The 25,538-nt window shown below is 44.2% G+C and overlaps 2 pseudogenes across 1 annotated transcript; one reads left to right on the plus strand and one right to left on the minus strand.

The window, feature by feature from the left end:
- Positions 1-3,003: 3,003 nt before the first annotated feature.
- On the minus strand, positions 3,004-23,227 carry LOC117074255 (annotated as a pseudogene). The gene is made up of 5 exons (XR_004433536.1): positions 23,200-23,227; positions 18,396-18,661; positions 12,359-12,589; positions 8,373-8,537; positions 3,004-4,217 (listed from the first exon to the last, which is right to left on the minus strand). The product of XR_004433536.1 is annotated as a 3 beta-hydroxysteroid dehydrogenase/Delta 5-->4-isomerase type 1-like (transcript).
- Positions 16,447-17,081, plus strand: LOC117074148 (annotated as a pseudogene).
- Positions 23,228-25,538: the final 2,311 nt, after the last annotated feature.

Here is a 25,538-nt window from a genome sequence, read left to right on the forward strand (position 1 = left end):
GCTTGTCTCCAGGGGTGACCATGGGTGATCATGGTCTGTGCCCATCATTTCTTTCCAGGTGCATCTTCCAGCTCTCCCCTGGCCTTGTGCTCTCTAGTCTGGTGTCATTGTTGTCTAAAAGTGACCATTTTCCACCTGGGTCTTTGCAGACTGCATTGCTTCTGCCTGGAATACGTTCACTCAATTCCTATCTGTTGATATCTTTTGATATCCTACCCATCTTTTGATATCCAGCCCAAATGCAAGGACCCCATGAATCCCCAGGGGAATGGATCATCTGGAAGCACTATCCTCTATTATGACACTCTGCACATTTACTGTGCACAGCACCCAACATATCTTGTATTTTATCTCCCCCACTGGACTGCTAGACTGGGAGCAGAAGTGGAAAATCGGAGGCCTTAAGCCTGGGTCCAGCCTTTGAATGTGTTTTGTTAATTTGCATATTATTCCCCCACAGAATTTAATTTATTAAAAAAAAACCTGTGTTAAACATACAGAAAATTTGAAAATATGATATAATAATGTATATTTGGGACATCACCAAGAATGAACAGATTTGCTGCTGACACCTCGCCACCCTCTTTTTGAGATACAATATATTACATGTACAGTTTGAACACTAGCCCACACATCCCTCTTAAAGCTGGTCTTCACACTGCTTTTTCAAATTTAGAGTTAGTAACTAATATTTAGAAATCAAAAGATTTCACATAAGAATTGGCCTCCCACCACTTTCCTGCCGGTTTTCAGCAGACCACTGTGGGTTCCACACCCCACCCAGGCCCTCAGAGCCTGCCTGTCTGGTCGGTGGCTGAATCTTGCACCTGAGCTCCTCATCTGCCCTCTGTACATGCTTCCCAGCAGTTGAGGGGGCTCTTCATGCCGCTCGTCCTCCTCCAAACCACTACCCTGGCTGTGCCCCCTTCCTGGACCCAAGAATCCAAAGCCTCATTCAAGCCCCATGGGCTCTTGCGGCTTTTCCCAGTGACTTCAGCTCAGATCCATTCTCTGTACTCATATACACCTAGCTCTTAAGCCGGTGGCTGAGCACTTGCCTGTGCTTTCATTTATTCCTTTGCTAGGTACCTTGCAGAGCCATCCAGGTGAAGAAAACAGACCCAAAAGTGCCCGCTGGGTCTGGTTTCCTTGTTCTTCCCTCTGAGATTTTGCTGCTCCCGTGTGATGCATCACGTGAGGTGCGGTGGGGCTTGGTGCAGGATCTCTGCCCACCTGGCACCTGTAGCTGTAAGAAGGGATGGCATATATTGTTGGCTACAACACAACAAGGCCTCTATGCTTGTTCAGTTGAGAATGCTAGCCATCCGATTCCCTTGTCTCTCTTCGATCACTCCTTGCTCCCGATGGAGATATGTCCTTTCCTTTTCCTTCCCTGTGAAAATTGCTCCGGTGGTTCATAGGTGTGGGGTTTCACTAGGCTGAGGAACAAGGAGGAAGGGCTCTTGTCCCAGATTCTACCACCCTCCTTTCCCTCCCGTACAATTTTGCATTAACATATGGATGGTGTGCATGCCTTTCAAGAGCTGGACAGATGCTAGCTCTTGGCATTTTGTGCAGAGGACGGGGAAGGAGGAGTGCTGCATTTTTCACCTTACCCCATTGCCTGGGGCCACTCCGCCCTGATGCTAGTGCTGATCATCGGTTCCTTGGGGTTTTGAAAGTGGTGGAAACCTGTTCATCTGGGCCAGAATGCTTTTCTCTTTTCCCGTCAGAACGAACACTGATACTATATCCTTTGTGATAATCAAATTCAACTGATTAATGATGTGTAAATTTCCTGTGTAGGAAAGAAGCCATCTTGATCTTGGGTGTGACTGTCATCATTGCTGTCACACCCAAGTGCAGAGGGAGACAGCTTCCCCTCCACACACCCTGACCCCACAGCAACCTCCTCACCTGCTTCAATTCTACTGTCCCTGATGTCCCTGAGACTGCATTTTGTTTGTTTGTTTGTTTGTTTGTTTTTTACTGTTGCTTCTTTGGTTGGTTATTGACTATGTCATCATTGAAGTCCCCAAACTTGTCCTGATTTATCTCCACTTCTTAGGCACGTTGAGAAGAATAAGAGGCCAGTGACTAAAAGGGAGATGGAGGGAAAGAAAGTGGCTAATGAGATGGAAGAATAAAGGAAGAAAGGATGTGATTCAAAGGAGAGAAGGATAAAGAAAGAGGAAGAGGCAGTTAAATCTGGGGACGTGGGATAGTACAATTCTGCTTTTTGAGCTGAAGAGGAGCTATATTTTGAAGAAGTTCACACTTGTTCCCTTTACTTGCCCAGGAACCCATGGTGTGGCTTCATTGTGTGATTTGAAAGGGTGAAATGCAAGGTTATTAATGACCAGAATGGCCAACACACTTATAGCCAGGTGTGTCCTAGAGACCTTCAAGGAAATTGGCACTAAAGCTGGTGGAGGCTGGATGCATTTTTGCTTGCTCTCACCTGCTCAAGGCCATTTGGTAAGGCATGCAAGCCCTTCCAGATGCTCCTCAGGGAATTTCCTGAGTTCTAGAGAATCCCCTGCATGGGATTGTGCAAGAAGGAGGTAACCCAAGTAAGCTAGGGCTCTCCCAAGGATTGGCACCCCATGCTCCAATGCTCTGCTGTACCACTGACAAGGCCAGTTCAGGCTGTTTGATTTGGTGGAAACATAGGGACTTTCTTGGCCAATTTCCTGATAGCAGACCTAGCCACTAATCAGTTGACTATGAACAAATTTCTTCACCAATAAAATGGAAATAGTCACCGCGCCTCGGGTTTCTGATGAGTATTAAATCAGGTAATATATGTCATATGTAGCTCATGTTGTACATGTCTGAAATAAGGTAGAGCTTATTCAGCCTTCAACCACCCTTCCTGACCCTCCCACTACTCTGCCCACCCCACAATCCCGGTTTCATGCTACTCTTCTAAGTTGGAGATGGTGATACCTGGAAATGAAAGGGAAAGGAGGAAAGTATGTATTAACAGAAACCATATCTCCCTCCAGGTTAAGCATTAAAACATTTATTGCTTGTTCCATTGAACTGTGTGAAGAAACAGGAGATTTAAAAGAAAAAAAATCCTTTCTCATTTAGGAGGAGAAATGGAGTTCTGGTAGTTAAAAGAGACCCTCAAGATAAAAGAGACCACAATTGTTCAGAATCAGCCACCGAGATTTGGAAAAAGCAAATTACATTGTCTGTCCTCTGCTATACGATTAGGACAGAAAGCTTCTGGTTGGGCCAGGGAATGGACAGGTTTTAATGACATGAGGAAGACAGTAAGTTGGGCATTGTGTGAAAGGGAGGCAGCAGGACCTGGACTTTTGCCCTTGTCACCTTCTGTATGAAGCCAGGAGGGTGGAGCTTGATGACATCTCCTAACAATACCCACAGGCACATCTCTGTCATCCTTAAATCACTGAGTCTTGGACTTCAGGGTCTCCTTGTGCCGGTCCACAAGGGAACCAACCCACTCCACGGTTTTCTGCTTGGCTTCCTCCCAGCTGTAGAGCGGCTCATATGCCAGATCTCGCTGAGCCTTCTTGTAAGAGAAGGTGAACACGCTATTTGACAATTTCACTGTGTGACGATTGAAGGGCGGTCAATAGGTGCAAATTGGCCTGAGCAGGACGCTCACTATTTCCAGCAGGAAACCAATCCATTACCTTGATTCCATCTGGAATCAAGGCGGAGGCTGAACTCTTTGCTCAGGATGTAATTAAGGTTATCATATCTTTGGTGAGATGTGTCATCTGAGATGTAGTAGAACTGCCCTGGGACACTTAGGGCCTTCTTGGGGTCCCGCAGGGCCCTCATGGCCAGAATGTGGGCCCAGGCCACGTTGCCAATATAGACTGGGTTGACTGTGGAGAACTTGTCAACACTTGACAGGATCCCATTGTTGTTCAGGGCCTCATTTATATTGGCAGTAAGAAATGGGCTTCCTTCTCCATAGATATACATGGGTCTTAAGGCACAAGTGTAAAAGGTATCACCATTTTTCAGAGTCCTTCCATTAGCTGCCAGCACAGCCTTCTCAGCGAGCTTTTTGCTGTGTGGTTATGGAGCAGACCATGTGTTTTCCAGACAGTCTCGTTCATGGGCATTCTCGATGATTTCCTTGTAGGAGTTGGGCCCAGCTACCTCTAGGGCTCTGGGGTAGATGAAGACTGGCACACTATCTTGGACACAGGCCTCCAACAGGAGCTGAGTACCTGCCCACAAAGAGCATGCTGTCAGTGTCAGGAAATATCCCTAAGGGGGGCCAACCACATACACAGATCCATGTGCCCCACTCCTCACTCCCAAGTGCAGTGGTTGTAACAGACTCGGGATACATTCTTCTGTGACTCTGACTAACACTGGGCCACGCTACAACCACAGGAAAAACACAAAGATGAAAAGAAACTGACATGTGGGTTCTGGAGAGCAAGAATTTTTAGACTTTTGGGTTTCATGTATGTGTGTGTGTGTGGGTGTTTGTGTGTGTGTGTACCTTAATTTTGGAAAATGACCTTGGGTTGTCACTTTTTGTTTTGCCATGTAGACATTGAATAATTATGATTTTTCATCAATACCATTAAAGACAGATCATTTAAAATCTAAAAATACTCTGAGTGTATGGATAGTCCCAGTTCTTAGGCACAAAAGGGTAGTGGAAGAATTCACATGATACACACACAAATACATAGTATGCAGGCAATATACACTCTTCAATATACATGAAATTATTAATATTTTTCTCGTTTTGTTGAGTACTAATAAAACTTTGTCACAAGGACCATCTCTGGACATGGAGCAAACAGTGGGTTGTGGGAACATGCTGGAGACCCACACTTTTTTCCTGATTGTGTGTTCCCTGGGAAAGAGGCTCCCAATTTAAAGTCCCTGTGCAATTTGAATTTCTGGAGAGACAGTCTCATGTTTTCAAAAATTAATCCAATGAGGGAGAAAATTTGGAGTTAGTTTGCCTTGAAGGGGGAATTAATCAACATTGTGAAGTATTTTCTAAGCTTGGGAGTGATAATGGTTTTAGGATTTTATTTCTCCTTCACTGATGAAACTTAGTTTGGCTGGATATGAAATTCTGGGTTGAAAATTCTTTTCTTTAAGAACGTTGAATATTGGCCCCCACTCTCTTCTGGCTTGTAGAGTTTCTGCCGAGAGATCTGCTGTTAGTCTGATGGGCTTCCCTTTGTGGGTAACCCGACCTTTCTCTCTGGCTGCCCTTAAGATTTTTTCCTTCATTTCAACTTTGGTGAATCTGGCAATTATGTGTCTTGGAGTTGCTCTTCTGGAGGAGTATCTTTGTGGCGTTCTCTGTATTTCCTGAATTTGAATGTTGGCCTGCCCTACTAGGTTGGGGAAGTTCTCCTGGATGATATCCTGAAGAGTGTTTTCCAACTTGGTTCCATTTTCCCCCTCACTTTCAGGCACCCCAATCAGACGTAGATTTGGTCTTTTTACATAATCCCATACTTCTTGCAGGCTTTGTTCATTTCTTTTTCTTCTTTTTTCTTTTGGTTTCTCTTCTCGCTTCATTTCATTCATTGATCCTCAATCGCTGATACTCTTTCTTCCAGTTGATCGAGTCGGTTACTGAAGCTTGTGCATTTGTCACGTATTTCTCGTGTCATGGTTTTCATCTCTGTCATTTCGTTTATGATCTTCTCTGCATTAATTAGTCTAGCTGTCAATTCTTCCACTTTTTTTTCAAGATTTTTAGTTTCTTTGCGCTGGGTACGTAATTCCTCCTTTAGCTCTGAGAAGTTTGATGGACTGAAGCCTTCTTCTCTCATCTCGTCAAAGTCATTCTCTGACCAGCTTTGATCCGTTGCTGGCGATGGCTGCGCTCCTTTGCAGGGGGAGATGCGCTCTTATTTTTTGAATTTCCAGCTTTTCTGCCCTGCTTTTTCCCCATCTTTGTGGTTTTATCTGTCTCTGGTCTTTGATGATGGTGACGTACTGATGGGGTTTTGGTATAGGTGTCCTTCCTGTTTGATAGTTTTCCGTCTGACAGTCAGAAGGACTGTCTGTTGGTCTGTTGGAGATTGCTTGAGGTCCACTCCAGACCCTGTTTGCCTGGGTATCAGCAGCAGAGGTTGCCAAAGATAGAATATTGCTGAGCAGCGAGTGTACCTGTCTGATTCTTCCTTTGGAAGTTTCCTCTCAGGGATGACTCCACCCTGTGAGGTGTGGGGTGTCAGACTGCCCCTAGTGGGGGATGTCTCCCAGCTAGGCTACTCAGGGTCAGGGACCCACCTGAGCAGGCAGTCTGTCCGTTCTCGGATCTCAACCTCCGCGTTGGGAGATCCACGGCTCTCCCCAAAGCTGTCAGACAGAGTCGTTCACCTCTGCACCGCCCCCGCTGCTTTCCCTATTGGACCTCAGCTGTGGGCTGTCCCCAGAGGTGGAGTCTACAGAGACAGGCAGGTTTCCTTGAGCTGCTGTGAGCTCCACCCAGTTCGAGCTTCCCAGCGGCTTTGTTTACCTACTTAAGCCTCAGCAATGGCGGGCGCCCCTCCCCCAGCCTCGCTGCTGCCTTGCGGATAGATCGCCGCAGACGGCTGTGTTAGCAGTGAGGGAGGCTCCGTGGGTGTGGGACCCTCCCGGCCAGGTGTGGGATATATTCTCCTGGTGTGCCTGTTTCCTTAAAGCGCAGTATTGGGGTGGGAGTTACGCGATTTTCCAGGTGTTATGTGTCTCAGTTCCCCTGGCTAGGAAAACGGATTTCCTTCCCCCTTGCGCTTCCAGGTGAGGCGATGCCTCGCCCTGCTTCAGCTCACGCTGGTCAGGCTGCAGCAGCTGACCAGCACCGATTGTCCGGCACTCCCTAGAGAGATGACCCCAGTACCTCAGTTGAAAATGCAGAAATCACCGGTCTTCTGTGTTACTCGCGCTGGGAGTTGGAGACTGGAGCTGTTCCTATTCGGCCATCTTGCTCCGCCCCTCGATAATGGTTTTAGGAAACAGATGTCTCTAACACTTCCCCTGTCATTTCATATCCCCTATTGTATGGAGCTGAGGAGAGCAGGAATTAAAATAAAAAAACTGGTTACTCTTAGCATCCTTCTTTCACTGTAGAGGTACTTAGAGGTATGGGTAAGTAGCAACTGGAAAGGGTTTTTTTTTTTATTTTTATTTTTTGAGATGACACTGGCGACTCAAAAGCAATTAGTTGCTTTAGAAAAGGAGTTTGAGGCTGGGTGCGGTGGCTCATGCCTGTAATCCCAGCACTTTGGGAGGCGGAGGTGGGTGGATCACCTGAGATCGGGAATTCAAGACCAGCCTGGCCAACATGGTGAAACCCCATTTCTACTAAAAATACAAAAAGAAAAAAAATTAGCTTGGTGGGGTGGTGGGCATCTGTAATATCAGCTACATTGGGAAGCTGAGGCAGGAGAATCACTTGAACCTGGGAGGCGGAGGTTGCAGTGAGCCGAGATCACGCCACTGCACTCCAGCCTGGGTGACAAGAGTGAAACTCTGTCAAAAAAAAAAAAAAGAAAGAAAAGGAGTTTGAGTAGACTGAATGTGGAGGGCCAGGCCGGGGGTTGGGGTGCTGTAGTACTGAAGAGGCTCTGGAGATCAGAGAGTGAGAGTGCATTAGTAGATTCCTTAAGGAAATGTGTCTGAATTTAAAGTAGGTTGGAAAGTGACAATTCAGAAAGACCACCAAGCATTTAAGGGATGAGGATTGAATGAGGGTGCACTTTGGGCACCTGGCTGGAAACAGCTATGTAATAGCAGACCCTGTGGTGAGCTGAACAGATTGCATTCTGGTACACTGGAAAACTCTTATTGTTAAAAAAAATATTGTGGGAAGGCATGTGCTGGATAATTCTGTCCTGACAGACCTCTGTGAACCAGCTTTGCTAGTTCTCTCGAGAGGACTTCTTCTTTGAGGTGGGCAGGAGGGCTCTGAATGTTCTTATCAGCCTGCACACAAGGTTCAAAATGATGACTATGGTGACACCTGGAAGGTCTGATTCTGGTCTGGGGAGCCAAGGGGTAACTGGATTTCAAGAGTTTGAAGTCAGAGATTAATTGACTTTTGACTGGGGCCACATTAGAAGGAGCTTCCACAGCCTTTGGAGTCACACACAGGAGTGAGTTTAAAGTCGAACTCTCCTACTTACTTACTCACCTGTGGGACTTTGGACAAGTTGCCTGTCTTTGCTCAGTCCTAGTTTTCTCATCTATGAAACTGAAAATAGCAGCCTTGAGTTCCCCCAGTTGGTAGTGATCAGCAAAGGCACTTGGCCCAGAGCACAGCAGGTGTTCAGTGGAGAGACTTCTCTTTCCTTCCTGCCCTTCTTTCTGATCCTCATTTCCCCACCTTAGTCCATCTCCTCCCCAGGCCACCGTACCGTTCACATTGACATTCATGATGGACTCTCTGTGAGGGACACCGAAGACATCAATGATACAGGCGGTGTGGATGATGACCAAGACATCCTGGCAGGCTCTCTTCAGAAATGGCTCATCCAGAATGTCTCCTTCCAGCACTGTCAGCTTGGTCTTGTTCTGGAGCTCTGTGTGAACACAGGTCAGGTCATAGGAATGATTTCTGGATCTGGTTGGGAAGTTTTCTGATAAAGGTGATGTTACGTAGGTGTTCAAGGACGGTTAGAGCGGGGTGTTAGAGTGGAGGGTGTACATTCCACAGAAAGAACAAGCAAACAAAGGCACAGAAATCAGCATGTGTCGCAGTTTACTAGGAAAGCAAACATCTGTTTCTACCATATCTCATTTCAGAAAAGTAATCTGAGCAGTGAGCTGTCAGGTGTGCCTAGAATATAAGCATTGCTAGAGTCATGGGAGAGTCACCAAATTTCTTAAGGAGCCTAGGGTGATTGTGGAGAGTTGGGTATAAAAGGTAAAAAGTTCATTTAATTTTGTAGGTAATGAGGAATCACGTATGGAATCATGATTTTGGGTCTCCAGCATCATGTCAAAGAAAAATGCTTATTGATATTTGGAATAAAAAGAGAAACAGGCCAGGTGTGGTGGCTCATGCCTATTTCGTTTTGCATTGCAAATATAAATAAGCAATTTTTGGAACTTTGGGAGGCCAAGGTGGGTGGATAGCTTGAGCCTGGAGGGTCGAGACCAGCCTGGACCTCCTGGGGAAACCCCGTCTCTACTAAAAGTACAAAAATTAGCCCTGTGTGATGGCATCTGTCTACAGTCTTTGCTACTCAGGAGGCTAAGGCAGAAAGATGGATGAAGGATGGATGCAGCCCAAGAGGTGAAGGTAGCAGTGAGCTGAGATCGCACCTCTGCACTCCAGTCTGGGGGGTGGAGCAAGACCCTTTCTCAAAAAAAAAAAAAAAGAAAAGAAAAGAAAAGAAAAGAAAAAGAAAAAAGAAAGAAAGAAAGAGAGAGAGAGAAACAGAGGCAGAGTTGTAGTATAGGAAGTTAACCTTGACTTGAGGATATAAAATGGACAGATACAGGTGACATGAGAAAGCCAGGTGATCAAGAGATTAATCAGAATGTCTGTGCCAATGTTTAGATGAGGACTGGAACCAGAGTCCAGCAGTAGAAGCAGAGGAGGGGAGAGATACACCAGGTATGAATGTCAGACCTTACCTTGAAGGTCCTGGTACCTACTGGATCTGGGCTGAGAGGAAAAGAAGATAAAATCACCCCTGTGGTTTCCTGCTTGGGCAACTGGGAGGAGAGTGGAGCCATTACTAGGAAATTGAGGATGGGCGTAAATGATGAATTTCATTGAAAAACTCTTATCAAATATCATCAAAAGCAGATAGCAATGCTGAAAATGAGTTAGCCACCGATGAACTAACATCCCAGATGTCTAGTGTCTAGCCAAGGGCAGTGGATATAACATCCATATCTTCAGGTTTCTCTGAAATCCACAGGAAGTGATGCTGCCAGTAAAGTTGTCACCCAGAATTAGCCCCAAAATGAACACCATGCTACATGGAGCTCAGATAAATACTCTACACTCATTTGTGCTTTATGATCTGCATACAGCCCACAGCTTGCTTCTTTCCTTTTACAGCTATCTTGTAAGGTAGGTATTTTGAGTCCCACTTTATTGGTGAGGAAACTGAGGCTCAGATAAGTTAAAGGACAGATCTAAGGTCAGGCCCACCTCACCTCAAGCCTTGTACTCTGTACCCCAGGTGCAGGACTAGCTGTTTAGAATCAACTCTTCTGAGAAAGAGTAGGAATGAGCCAGTTTAACTGAAATTGGCAACAAAGGCCAAATAATTGTAAGAGTGAAATTCAAGTGAAAAACTCAAGGCTGGAGAAATTCCTTCCTGGGGTACAGGCGGGACTAGTTACTCTCCTAATGCCTGTGCCATGTTTTGTCTACTCCCAGCCCCTTCCCATAGTCAGGCACCTCCAAGAAGGGCCTGTAGTGGGAGGAGTCAGGGAAGAGGCTGCTGGGGAAAAGGTGGTAACAGCCTGAGAGTGGAATTTTCTCTGTTTGTATTTCCCCCTCTTCTCCCTTCTCTGCTGCCTTCCTCTGCTTCTCCTTTGCTGCCGACTTCAGACAGACTGGCTCAAAGAGATTGCTATTTCAAAGTGGAAGAAATCCAAAGTGGGGAGAAAAGCACTGTTTGCAAACGAGTTTGCAGGGATCAAGAGGCACCAGGAAAGGGGACTTTGTTGATGGAGCTATAGCTTCTTCCTTCTAGAAGCTGCTAGACTAACTACTGCTTAAGCACACAGATGCTACACTAGACTGTGTGTGTTCAAATCCAGCTTTACCATATTCTACCTGTGGAACCTCGAACAAGTTAATTAACCTCTCTCTGACTGTCTCCTCGTCTATAAGAAAGGAGGATGATAAAAAATCGATCTCGTAGGGTTGTTATGAGGAGCAAATGAGTCGACACATGCAAAATGTTTAGCACAGTGCCTGACACAGAAAGAACGCTGAATAGATTCTCTGTTTTTATCTTCATGCAGGCCCCCACCCATTCATTATACCTTCTGAATTTTCACCATAGGTGAACGGTTCCCTTAGGCTGTGCATTATTTTTTTTCCGGTATCAGGTGTTACAGCGCAAATATTGGTGAGATATAAAGATTACAAACATTTAATATTGGTCATATGTTAATATTTATTTATCAAAGACACCATTAAAACAGAAGGTGGAGGAAATGGGACTTTTGAAGAGGCCACTCTTCTCTGGGAGAGTGAAAGAAGAGTAGATTGTTGGGTGTGGTCTCTGAGTGCTGTCAAGTGGGAGCTTTTCTGTGGGCAGGGGCGGACCCTCTGGGCAGCCAGAGCACCCGTGTAGACACACAGTCCCCCCAATCCCCTGGGCTGGGGAGGTGGACAGGGAATTGGTTTGGGGCACACAGAGAGGCAAAGAGAGAGACTGAAGACCCACTTTGCCAAGCATCAACCCAATGGCCAAGTGATGGAGCCTCTGGAAGGAAGCTCTGGCCTGAGCGCTGCTATACATTGGCAGATGGCATTGGTGAGTAACTTTATGTTTCTAGACCTTGATGGGTTCATTGTCCAGTTAGATGTGACCCATTTTGTACTTTTCTCATGGGGTTTTTTTGCACAAGGAGTTGCTACAGCAAATTCTGCCATCAATTTCTTTGGGGTATTGAGCAACAGACATAAATGTTTTTTGTTTTTTTTTTTTAAAAAAGCCATTTATAAGAAATCTAAATGAGGCATGTCCAACCTCATACTGCCTCTTACTCTGACTCTGCTTTGTACTGTGCACTTGAGCACACTCTCTTCCTCTCACTGATGCCCTCTCTCTCTCCTATTCTCTCTCTTTCTCATTCATTCACTGACTTTCTCATTCTCTCTCCTCCTCATTTTTTCTCTCTCTTTCTGACACACACACACACCACACAAACACTTACACACTCATCTTTACCTTCACTCCCTTTTATTTTCCCTTCACTAAAAATCCTAAGGAGGCTTCCAAACAAAACAAAGTCCAGTGCAGTCTAGAGAGGCAGGACCCACTGGTGAGGTCTTTAGGGTAATGGTGTCCTTTGTGAATGTTGCAAAGCAATCGCCAAGACAAAAAGCTTCAGACATAAAAGAGTTATAGAGAAGAAAGAGAACAGATGTGGGATTTTCTTAATAGAAGAAAAGAGGCCTGGAGGCTGAGGTGGCTGCCTCTCAAGTTCTGGGTCAGGGCCAGAATCCAGTCTCTGGACACCCCATTCAGTATATTTCACACTATGACATTTTGTACTCTTTAATGTTTCCTTTTTAATGACTTTGGATGTGGGATTGGCCTAGATTTTGCTACAACTTTCCGTAACTTGCTAGACAAGGTCCACCTCCCCACACCAATGCAGGGTTTAAGCTGGAGCCACACAACTATGACTCAAGTTTACTTACTAGAAAATTCCTCCCTCAGTCTTGGTCTGAAGGCCTTGTCCAAGGCCCTGATCTCCTTCAGCTCTGTCTCCTCCACCAACAAGCAGATGATCCTCTGACCCAGAAACCCTCCTGCTCCTGTCACAAGGCAGCTCCAGCCCATCATGGCCAATCCAAGGTAGCAGGAAATACTCGCCAGGAAACAGAAGATGCTGGAGAGAAGATCTTACTGTATGGTGACCCTAGAGAGGCCTAAAAAGGGAGATCAGATATTTATACACTCACACAGATGCCTTTTTACTTCCACCCAATTTTTTTTTTTTGCAAAAATTCCATATCCCACCATTACCAGAAGTAGCTGCAAGAAAATGAAAAAGCTCTAACCATCAGTTAGATTATTAATAGCTAAACAGAGTAGTCAGGGTGCTGGTCGCCTCATCCTTTGAGGCAAGCCTGGAGCTTTGTGCAGTGTGGCTTCTGGCTCAGTCATTATCACCATGAACTCCTGCCACAAACTCATTGCTCTCTGCTCCTTCAGGATCCCTTTACTCAGAAGAACAGTGACCTTTAACTTTTATCTGCCAGGAACAGAAAGAGAAGTTTAATCTCCCAGGAACAGAAAGAGAAAAAGAGAAATTCAAGGCTGCAATGTGATAAAGAGTCTTGGGTTTAGACTTAACAGGACACTGGTCAGTTGATACCAGCTCTCTGGGATCTGCAACCTGTGAAGTTAAAGTAGACTGGGAGAACTCTTCAAGTGCAATGTGAACTCTGACCTTGCGCAGTAAATACATTTGAGAGGAAATCCACATTTGCCCATTATCTCCTCTGTCAGACTATCATTTGAGATGTTGCTCCTGTCTTGCAAGGTTTAGAAGTTTGCAATGTTGACAGCTCCAATCACTAAGTTTTATATGAGGTGACTTTCTCTCCTACCTAATATATCCAAAACCTCAATTGCAATTTTCCCCTGGAGAGCTTTGGATTCCTAGACAAAGAACATCACTGAAGGTAAGCTATCTAGTGATAACCGCTCAATTATATGGCCTGTACCACAAGAGTGGGGATTTCCGGTTGTATGACCCCATGACTCTTACCATAGATGTTTGAACTTATCCCGTATTTTTGGCTGCAAAACCATTCTCAGCAAATTCCTGAAATGAATATGCTGTGAATGCTTCTGTAGTCTATGCCTGACAACTGCCCAGTACCACTACCATAAGCTCCCCAAAACACTGTTTTAAAAAATCAAGGTGTAATTTATATGCATTAAAATGCCCAGATCTTAAGTGTTCAGTGCCAATGAACTTTGACAGTTATATAAGCCCATGTAAGTACCACTCAACGAAGATATAGACCATTTCCTTCCCTCCATAAAGGTGTTTTCCAACCGTTCCCTATTATTTCCCTGCCCTCCGCCCAATCAATCTCAGAGGCAACTACTTTCTGATTTTTATTCCCACAGAATTCCCATTTTCTATTTCAATTTCCTATATTTTCATAATTTATTCTTCTAAGATCTCCATGGTTCTGGATATATGTTTAAATATAAAATCATTTTAAAATTTAGTTTTGTGCATGGTGTACAGAAAAATTAACTACTGATTTTCTCTATTGTTTGTTCATTTTTATATTTCATGATTTTCATTATTTTCGTAATTGGCTTACAGTTATTAAGTTTGGGTTTATTTTACTCTTCTTTTTCAGGGTTGTTATGATGAAAGCATAGATAATTAACTTTACTCCTTTGGTCATTTCCACTACAGGCATTTAAAGTTGTCAATCTCTCTCTAAGCACTATGTCAGCTGTGTCTGACATTTTGAGGCACTGGGTCATCATCACTCAGTTAATGAACTTTTTCTTGTGAGTTCGCCTATGACCAAAGTGTTATTCAACGTATGTTGCTTGTTTTCTATGATTGGGAGTCTTCTAGATATCTTATTGTTATGGATTTCTAATTAAATCCTATTGTGGCCAGAGCATATACTCTGCATGATTTTGGTCCTTGGATATATATTGAGACTTGTTTTATGGTCCAGCATATGGTCTATGTTGGTGAAAATGCCATAAGCCCTGGAAAATAATGCTTTCTGAAGTTGTTGGAAGTAATACTCTACAAATGATTTGGTTTGAAACTCCCCGCTGGGTCTTGCCCTCCTCCCACATTGTAGACGTTCATCTAATACTTGGAACCTGACTACCACTGCTTCAAACCCACTTGCCTAGAAAGGTTGACCCTGTTCTGCAAGATGTAGCAGCTTGTTCTCTGAAGCTAGCAGAACTAGCTACAGGCCCTGGGTCTTGCTGAGACTTGTGGAGCACTATCTGAGGCCAACCAGGTGCATCACATGCCTTTGCCTGCTGTAGCAGATGCTGGAGTACACCTTAGGTAGCCCTCATCTCCTTCAGGACAGTATCGCTCATTCCCTCAGCTGTTGAGAGTTCTGGAGGCTGATAGATTTCAACCAGTGTCTCTCTTGGAGTCTCTGAGTGGAACCAATAAATATAAGCTTTCTTTAAACCAATAAATATCTCACTTTCTTTAGGAACATGAGAAATAAAACAAAGGGCAAGACTGATGTGAGCCAAACTACCAACTTTCCTTTATTTTTAAACAATTTTACTGAGGCATAATTGATATATCATAACATTTACCTGTTTTAAGGCACAGTTCAATTATTTTTAGTAACATTTTAGAGTTGTGTGACCATCATCACAGTCCTGTTTTGGAACATTTCTATCATTCCTAAGGAATCCCTCATGCTCATCAGTTGCCACCCCTTATTCCAAACCCCCCAGCTCTAGGAAGCCCATAACTGGTTTTCTGACTCCACAGATTTGATTTTCTGGACACCATATAAATGGAATCATATAATATGTGGTCCTTTGTATCCATCTTCCTTCACTTAGCTTAATATACTTTTATGGTTCATCTATGTTGTAGCACGTATCAATATTTCATTCCTTTTAGATGACAAATCCCTTTAAATTGTATGGATGGCTCCCATTAGTTTATTCACTTATCAGTTGATAGATATTCAATGAGCTTCTACTTTTTGGGCTATTATGAATAAAACTGATATAAATATTCACATTCACGTGTCATGTTGACGTACACTTTTATTTCTTTGTGGTAGACAGGTAGGAGTGACACTGCTAAGTCATATGGTAAATGTATCTTTAATGTTTTAGGAAACTGCCAAATTGTTTTCTGGTGTGGCTGCCTGTCCCATCAACAATGCATGAGTATTTCAATTTTTCACATCATTGTTTTTTCACTTCCTCTAATTGTTACTGTCTTTCTTTTGTATTATAGCATTCTAGTGGGTAAGAAGTGGTGTCACATTGTAGTTTTGATTTGCATTTCCCTGCTGACTGATGATGCTGACCATCTTTTCATGTGTTTTATTGGCCATTCTTATATCTTTTCGATGAAGTGCTATTCAAATATCTTCCCCATTTTAAAACTGGGTTAGGCATCTGTTTGCTGTTTAATTGTAAGTGTATTTTATATTCTGGATACAAGTCTTTATCAAATACGTGATTTGAAATTGTTTTCTTAGTCTGTAGCTTATCTTTTCATTTTCTTATTGATGTCTTTCAAAATGCAAACATTTTTAGTTTTGATCATGTCTCATTTTTAAACTTTTTCCCTTTTACCAGGAAAAGTTGGGGTTTTGCCTAATTCAAGATCATGAATATGTTAATCTGTGCTTTCTTCTAAGATGTGCATAATTTAGCCCTTACATTTAGACCTATAATCCATTTTGAGGGAATTTTTGCTTATGTGTGAGTTAATGGCCTATAGTCTTATGGTCACGTGATTTTGACAAAAGTAAATTCAATGAAGGAAAAGGATGGTCTTTTAAACAAGTGATACTGAGACAACTGAATTGTCTACATGCTCAGGGAATTTCAGCATGCTGTGTAAAGTGATGCCCATCTGAGCCATACCCTATTGGCATCAGAGTTTTTGAAGACTTTCTTGATATGATAACCATGTGTTAAATAATATGCTGTAGCTAGTTCTCTCTTCCTGTTCCACAGGCAGCCACATTGTCCTGTTTTGCTCCAACCACATCCCTGAGACAACCTGGTGAAGCTGAGGGCCTGAATAAATGGATTTGGCTGTATTGGGTGTCTGGTCACCAGGGCTACTTTTAACTCTGGTAAAGTGGATATTGTCGCCATCAATGACCCCTTAATTTAGCTCAACTACATGGCCTACATGTTCCAGTATGATTCCACCCATGGCAAATTCCATGGCACCGTCAAGGCTGAGAATGGGAAGCTTGTCATCAATGGAAAGCTAGATCCTACCAAAATCAAATATGGCAATACTGTCACTGAGTACCTTGTGGAGTCCATCAGTGTCTTCACTACCATGGAGAAGTTGGGGCTCACTTCCAGAGGGGAGTCAAAAGGGCCATCATCTCTGCCCCCAGTGCTAATGTCCCCAGGTTTCTGATGGATGTGAACCATGAGAAGTATGACAACAGGTTCAAGATCATCATCAATGACTCCTGTCTGACCAACTGCAGAGCACCCCTGTCCAAGGTCATCCATGACAATTTTGGTATCGTGGAAGGACTCGTGACCACAGTATACACCATCACTGCCACTCAGAAGACTTTGGATGGCACCTCTGGGAAGCTGTGGCATGATGGTCACGGGTCTCTCCAGAACATCATCCCTGCCTCTACTGGTGTTGCCAAGGCTGTGGGTGAGGTCATCCTTGCCTAAATGCAAGGACCCTATGAATCCCCTATGGGAATAAATCCTCTGGAAGCACTTTCCTTTCTTATGGCACTCTGCACATTTACTGTGCACAGCACCTAACATGTCTCATATTTTAGCTCCCCAGCTGGACCACTAAACTGGGAGCAGAAATGGAAAATTGGAAGTATTAGGCCTGGGTCCAGCCTGCAGACTTGTTTTGTTAGTTTGCATGCTTTTCCCCCCACAAAGTTTAATTTATTAAAAAAATTATAACCTATGATACACACACAGAAAATATGAGAATATGGTATAATAATGTGTATTTGGGACATATCACTAAGAATGAACAGATTTGCTGCTGACACCTGTCCACCCACTTTTTAAGGTGTAAAATACTACACACACAGTTTGAACACTACCCCATGCATCCCCCTCCTGCAACAGGTCTTCACACTGTTTTTTCCAATTTACAGTTAGTCATTAACATTTAGAAATCAAGAGATTTCACGTAAGAGTTGGCCTCTGGCCACTTTCCTGCCAGTTCTCACTAGGCCATCGTGGGCTCCACGCCCCACCCCAGTCCTTGGACCCTGCCTATTGGGTCTGTGACTGACTCTTGCACCTGAGCTCCCTCATCTGCCCTCTGTACAAGCTTCCTAGAAGATGGGGGCAGGGAGCTCCTCATGCCCCTCATCCTCCTCTACACCACTGCCCAGGCTGTGCTCCCTGCCTGGACCCAGGAATCCAAGTCTTCATTCAAGCCCCATGGGTTCCTGTGGCTTTTCCCAGTGACTTCAGCTTAGCTCCCTTCTCTGTACTCATGTACACCTCGCCCTTAGGCCGGTGGCTGAGTACTTGCCTGAGGGTTCATTCATTCCCTTGCCAGGTACCCTGCAGAGCCACCTAGGTGGAGAAAAGGACCCAAAAGTCCCCACCAGGTCAGGTTTCCTTGTTCTTCCCTCTGAGCCTTTGACATCCCCGTGTGGTGCATCGCATGAGGTGCAGCGGAACTTGGTGCAGGAGCTCTGCCCACCTGGCACCCTCAGGTATAAGAAGGGATGGCACATTTTGTTGGCTACAACACTCCAAGGCCTTTTGCTTGTTCAGTTGAGACTGCTGGCCCATCCGATTCCCTCGTCTCTTTCTTTGAACACCCCTTGCTGCCTGTTGGAGATATGTCCTTTTCCTTCCCTTCCCTGTGAAAATTGCTCTGGTGGTTTTATAGGTGTGGGGTTTCACTAGGCTGAAATACAAGGGGGAAGGGCTCTTGCCCCAGATTCCACCACCCTCCTATCCTTCTCATGCTGTTTGTCATTAATATACGGATGGTGTGAATACCTTACAAGAGCTGGACAGATGCTGCTCTTGTATTTTGTGCAGTGGCCAGGGAAAAATGAGTGTTCCTTCCATTTTTCACCTTACCCCACTGCCTGGGGTCACTCCGTCCTGATGCTGGTGCTGATCTTCTGTTCTTTGGGGTTTTCGAGGTGGTGGAAACTTGTTCATCTGGGCCAGAATGTTTTTCCTTTTTCCCTTCAGACCGAACACTGAAACTATCTCCTTTGCAGTAATCAAATTCAGCTGATTAACGATCTGTAAATTTTCTGTGAAAGAAAGAAGCCGTTTTGATGTTGGATGTGACTCACTTCATTGCTGTCACACCCAGGTACACAGGGAGACAGCTTTCCATCCCCACACTCTGGACCCACAGCAACTTCCTCGTCTGCTTCAGTTCACTTCTGTCCCTGATGCCCCTGACTGTGTGTGTGTGTGTGTGTGTGTGTGTTTAAACTATTGCTTCTTTGGTTGGTTAATGACTACATCATCATTGAAGTCCCCACATTTGTCTTGATTGGTCTCCTCTTCTCATGGAAATTGAGAAGAATGAGAGGGCCAGTGATTAAAGGGGAGATAGAGGTAAGGAAAGAGGCTAAAGAAATGGAAGAATAAAGGAAGAAAGGATGTGATTTAAAGAAGACAAGGAGAAATGAGAGAGAGGCAGTTAAATCTGGGGATGTGGGATAATAGACTTCCACTTCTTGGGCTGAATAGAAGGTACATTTTCGGGGAAATTCACGCTTGTTCCCTTTACTTGCCCAGGAACCCATGGTGTGGCTTCATTGTGTAATTTTAAAGGGTAAAATGTAGGGTTACAAATGACCTGAATGGCCAACACACGTATAGCCAGGTGTGTTGTAGAGACCTTCAAGGAAATTAGCACTGAAATTGGTGGAGGCTGGATGCATTTTTGCTTCTCTCCCCTGCTCAGGCCCATCTAGTAAGGCATGCAAGCCCTTCCAGATGCCCCTCAGGGAATCTTCTGGATTCTAGAGAGTCCCCTGCATGGGACTGGGCAAAAAGAGGTAAACCAAGTGAGCTGGGGCTCTCCCAAGAATCAGCACTCCCTGCTCCAGTGCTCTGCTGTACCACTGACAAGACCAGTTCAGGCTGTGTGATTCAGCGGAAAGATAAGGACTTTCAAGGCCGACTCCCTGGTAGAAGGCTTAGTCACTAATCAGTGTGACTGTGAACAAGTTTCCTCACTGATAAAATGAGAATAGTCACCCTCACCTCATAGATTTGTGAAAGAAAATTAAATTTTGGGACCCCACACTCATTTAGCCAAAGGGAAAAGTCAAGCTGGGAACTGGGTCATGCAAACCTGCCTCTCCCTTTTGGTGCCTAAATAAGATGGGTACAAGATGAAAAGCCACATCCCCACTCCCCTTCCCTGCCCCATATTTTGCCCACAAGAAAATTTCTAGTTAGCTGTTAAAACTTCATCATCGCAATGCAAATTGGTAACTTATCTTTACAGGGGCAGTCACCCGGGCTGCCAGACACAAATGCATATCTGGTTGTTCCCCTACCCAGTGTTTTCCGTCTTACCTTATGCACAATGCAGATTCCCTGCATTTTCCCTCTGCCTCTTTTATGTCATCTTATATAAAAAATGCAGATTCACTGAGCCAGACAAGGGCATGAATGGCTATTTTTCCCTATCCTCCCCTTACATAAAAACTGTGTGCTTCTCAATATCCCACTCTTTCCCCCCTTTGAATTTGGAGCACTCAAAATCGTCTACAGAGAACGGCATAGACCTGTCTCCTGGGTCTGTCCTTAACTTTGACAAATGAACCTGCTAAAATGATTGAGACTTGTCTCATCATTTTCCTCAATTGACAGCTGGTAACCATGGAGGGATCCTGAGTGAAAGTGACCTAACCTGTGGCAATTTGCCTCTTGGTGCTTGGTACCTGCTTGGGCACTTTATATCCCAAACTGACAGGATGATTTGCCGAAGTCAGGGAACTCTTTCCTGCTGGGATCCCTTTTCAGTTAGGGGGTCTGAGGTTTATTTGCTGTTAAAACAACTCCCCTTTTTTGTGGTAGTTTTTCTACTCGCTTCCATCAAGGAAGGTGAGCTCATCTGCTTCTGCATCAGTGGAGCGTGGTCTCCAGCTTGGACCCCATCACTAGGTATGAAACTGGTTTGGGACTGTGTCTTATCAATTCTTTTAAATGACTAAAATTAACATTAACAACCAGCTGGTGTTAATTTCCTGCTCACACTTAGAGCGCTCAGTGTGATCATTGTTAGTTTTGCTTAACTGTTTTGTTGTTTGTTTCTGTTTGTGTGTGTGTGTTTGTATTTCAGTCCTTTCTCCTGTCGGATTTGACCAACTCTGAACCCTCTGGCTCATGAGTGTGGAATCTTCCACTATGAAGAAATAGAGCACCTTGCTCCCCTCAGCCTTTCGAGGCATTCTCAGGTGACTGAGAATCATGTGAGGGTGTCTTGAGAAAAATGCTCCCTAAGATGTGCAGTGGCTCTAAGTAGGTTTCCCCCTCAGAAGAACATGCTTAGGGTCTAATCTCAGCCGGCAGGTGCATAGAAGGAAGTGATCCCTCCTGCACCTTGAGCCCCTGACACATTGTGCCAGGTAGCCATGACACAGGTGGACCAACCTGGGTCAGGGGTTAATGGCTCTGAAAAGTTAGGTCTGCATGGAGCACATTTTGTGCCCGACACATGTTCCAGCTTGGTCAAATTTAAAGATGAACTCTAAATTATGGTGAACGAGACCTCTAAGATCCCAGCAGCTGCGAAACATAAAGTTCCCCCTTTAGGAACTCTAGCTAGGTATATGCAAAATACTTATGGCAAATCATCACGCAAATATTTAAGCGAGTAGACCACTGTAACTAAAGCAGATTCTAAGTTACAATGGCCTAAATGGGAATCTTTTGAGATGCCCAAATCAGTGTACCTGTGAACCACTATGGAAACGCAGACACAAATAGCAAACAACCAGAATGGGAGAACTATTTTCAGGGGTATCTAGAAAGTAACAAAAGAGGGGAAGACCACCTCATCTCCCCACAGGAGGTGAACAAACAACTTGGGAATGCTAATAAAGAACTCTCTAGGCCGGGCGCGGTGGCTCAAGCCTGTAATCCCAGCACTTTGGGAGGCCGAGACGGGCGGATCACGAGGTCAGGAGATCGAGACCATCCTGGCTAACACGGTGAAACCCCGTCTCTACTAAAAAAAATACAAAAATCTAGCCGGGCGAGTTGGCAGGCGCCTGTAGTCCCAGCTACTCGGGAGGCTGAGGCAGGAGAATGGCGTAAACCCGGGAGGCGGAGCTTGCAGTGAGCTGAGATCCGGCCACTGCACTCCAGCCCGGGAGAGCGAGACTCCGTCTCAAAAAAAAAAAAAAAAAAAAAAAAGAACTCTCTAATATTTTCTCTCTCTTAAGGAAATCCTCGGGATGCACTAATTCCCCTTTGGCACCTTCCCCACCTCCACCTACACTCCCACTCTACCCTGACCTCTCTGAGCTTCCCAGGCCAGATCTGTCCTCACCTTCCCCAGCATGTTTAACGCTTGCTCAACAGAAGACAGAGTCAGGAATCTGACTCCGTGGACCCCACCCGCTGACGATTCCCTGACATCCCCAATGGCAGAGTCTCATCTGGAAGATGTGGGGAAGTGGGACCCCGCAGGGATTTCTTTCATGATTTACTCATTTTGGGAACAACCAGTAACAGGTAGGGGAACCCCAGCAATTGTCTACCAACCCTAGTCAAAGGCTGAATTACGAGGCATAAAGAATTTCCTGACCCCATAAAGATCCAACTGGGTTTGCCCGAGAAGTTGAGTTTATTATCAGAACCTATGAAGAAGGTCATTCAGACCATTATCAGCTAGTCCGCATGTTGGTCTCAGAAGCTAAAGCTAAGGAATGGCTGGAAAAAGCACAATGGTCAGACCCTATAGCAGATTTGACCCCTGAAGGCCCAATAAAGCCACAATAATCAGGCTCCACAAATCCAGAAGACGAGTGTAAAGACGCATGGGAACAAGCGACCACTCTGTTAAATATTAGTCCTTCAGTGTTCCAAAGGGTTGTGGATTGGAATAAAATCCAACAGTGCTGCCAGAACCCAAATGAATCAGTTTTAGATTATTTCATATGTTCTGATAAAACTTTAAGACAATATTGCAGGATGTCAGCTGATTGTTTGAAAACACCAAAACTGATATATTACTAAATGAAAATTTCTTAAACAGACTGGATGATGATTTAGCCACCCTTGTAAAACACCACTTGACAAATTAGGCCACAGCCAGAACTAATGAACTAGTTAACTTATCTGAACAGTTATCTCACATTATGATAAAGAAGGAAAAAGAAGATTGCCTGAGTTATGCATTTACAGCTAAAGCAATTAACTTCTCAAACCTCTCAGTCCCAGAAAGACTTTAAGCTCGCTCAGTCTGAGAACTCTTTCCTCCAAGTTTGTTGCTACTGTAAAAGACTGGGATGCCTCAGGAGGGATTGCTTTAGGCTGAAGAGAAAGAAAAGGCCAGAGAATGCAATTTAGGAAGACTAGGGATGCTCTGAGGAAATACAGGGGTTTCACCCCTTTGAATACTCTACCCTGACAAACAAACTGGGAGAGATTAACATAACAATAAACCATGAGCTTAAAACTGTTTTGACACAGGCATGACTATTCCTTTGATAAATCCCACCTTATTTAGAAACTCCATTCCTTAAAGTAATAAAAGATTAGCATGGTGGGTGTGTCTAATAAAACAATCCCATGTTTTAAGTTCAGACCTACACCTTACCGTTTCGTCGGCTTCGGCTCCCCCGCCACAGGCTCTAAGCATGACACGTTCAATACGTCCCATATGTTTCTTATATGCCCTCGGGACCCTGCCAATCATCTGGGTCATGATCTCCTCAACATCCATAATGCTCATATCCCTTTTTTTTTTTGTTATCAAAAGGTGAACTCTTTTTAGAATTGGAGCCAGGTGAGCAAAAATACCAAATTAAAAAACGTCCTGACAATGTACCACAATTTAGCATTAGTAATGTTAAAATGTCAGCTTGTGACTGGGAAAATAAAATGGAGGCAGGGGAAGAAATATTAAGGGAGAAGAGTAAACATCGGAATAAAGACCAGGAAGCAATAAAACTCCTTTTAGCTTCCCCAATCTTCCTGCTAACACCAGAAATGGAGTACTTGCTCAAGATGTCCCCTCCCACTTATAGCCTCAGTCAAATACAGGTATGGGAAAAATACCCTCAACCACTTCAATAAAGGTAGAGATAAACCCAAAGAAACCCCTACCCAACTTTAAACAATATCCTCCATGACAGGAAGCCATAGACGGAATTGCCCCTATCATACAAGATTATCTGAAAAAAAAAAAAAAAAAAAGGCTTATTATTCCCTGCATAAGCCCCTGCAACAGCCATTGGATGTTTTCCTGTAAAACATCCAAGCGGGAGAGGATAAAGATTTGTGTATGACTTGAGGGCAATTAACAATATTGTAATACCCAGGCACTCAGTAGTCCCCAAACCACATACCCTTCTATCAGCAGTAGCCACTACCAGCCAGTATTTCTCAGCTGTGGATTTCTGCGGTGCCTTTTCTTTTTAGTATTCCTGCAGATCCAGACAGCCAGCATTTGTTTGCCTTTACTTGGAAAAAATGGCAATATATGTGGACTACAATGCCCCAAGCGTATACAGAAAGTCCCACTTACTTTTCCCAAATATTAAAAGCTGATTAAGAGGATTTAATTTTTCCCCAGGGCTCAACCTTCACCCAGTACATGGAGGACCTTCTCCTTTGTTCAGGCATACTATCTTCCTCCCAGGAAGATAGTCTATATTTACTCAAACAGCCACCAAAGGACACAAAGTGTCCAAAGACAAATTTCAGCTATGCTTACCACACATTAAGTATTTGGGTCATATTATCTCAGTCAAAGGACTGAGTATTAACCCTGACAGAGTGAAAGGAATTTTAGCTTTTCCAATGCCCATCACTATGAAGCAACTTAGAGGATTTTTGGGCCTGCCAACCTGTTGTAGAAACTGGATACCAAATTTCTCCCTTATGGCTCAACCTCTGTATGCATACCTGAAAAATGAACAACCTGATCCCATCATGTGGACTTCAGAGGGACAATCAGCTGTACAACAAATAAAGGAAATTCTAACTAATGCCCCAGCATTAGGATACCCAAACTATTGCCTTTCTCCCTTTTCGTACACGAAACTGGAGGTACTGCATGCAGGATACTGATCCCAGAAACATGGTGATCATCAGAGACCTATAGGCTATTATAGCCAACAGCTGGACCCTGTGGCTTAAGGGCTGCCTCCTGTGTGAGAGCAATAGCAGCCATGGCCCTTCTGTACAACTCTGTTGAAGAAATAATTATGGGTTCCCCCATTACCATTTTTGTGCCACATTCTCTTAAGACCCTTCTCAATTCTCATCATACTCAACATCTGTCAACTGGTTAGCCTCTTATGAAATTTTGCTTTTATCATTTCCCAATATTACTATTTCCCGCTGTAATAATCCGAATGCAGCCACTCCCTTGACAGGCCCTTCCAATAAACCCCTCATGACTATGTTCTGATGATTGACCAACTTCTCACCCCCAGAACAGACCTATAAGAGACCCCACTGGATAATACTGAGATAGAATCATATACAGATGGGTGTTATTTAAGAGGAGAGGAAGGAAATTTTAGAGGAGGTTATGCTGTGGTTTCCGTAGCAGAGGTAATTGAAGCCAGTCTTCTTCCCCAAGCCAGATCAGCTCAAGTGGCCGAATTGATTTCCCTGATCCAAGCTTGTCAATTGGCAAAAGACAAGGCTGCAAACATTTACACTGACAGCCGCTATGCTTTTGGGGTTGCTCATGACTTTGGGATGCTATGGAAAGAGAGAGGATATTGAACCTCCTCAGGAAAACTCATAAAATAATGGACACCAATTATGAGAGCTGTTAGAAGCTATTTTAAAACCCAAACATTTGGCAATTATAAAAATCCCAGCTCACTCAAAATTAGACACCACAGAAAGTCAGGTAACCAACTGGCTGACACTACAGCTAAATGAGCAGCATCCAAGCCACCAGCCCCAATACAAGAAATG

The sequence above is a fragment of the Trachypithecus francoisi genome, unplaced genomic scaffold (assembly GCF_009764315.1).
Source record: "Trachypithecus francoisi isolate TF-2019V2 unplaced genomic scaffold, Tfra_2.0 Lachesis_group5, whole genome shotgun sequence".
In the NCBI taxonomy this organism is placed as follows: domain Eukaryota; kingdom Metazoa; phylum Chordata; class Mammalia; order Primates; family Cercopithecidae; genus Trachypithecus; species Trachypithecus francoisi.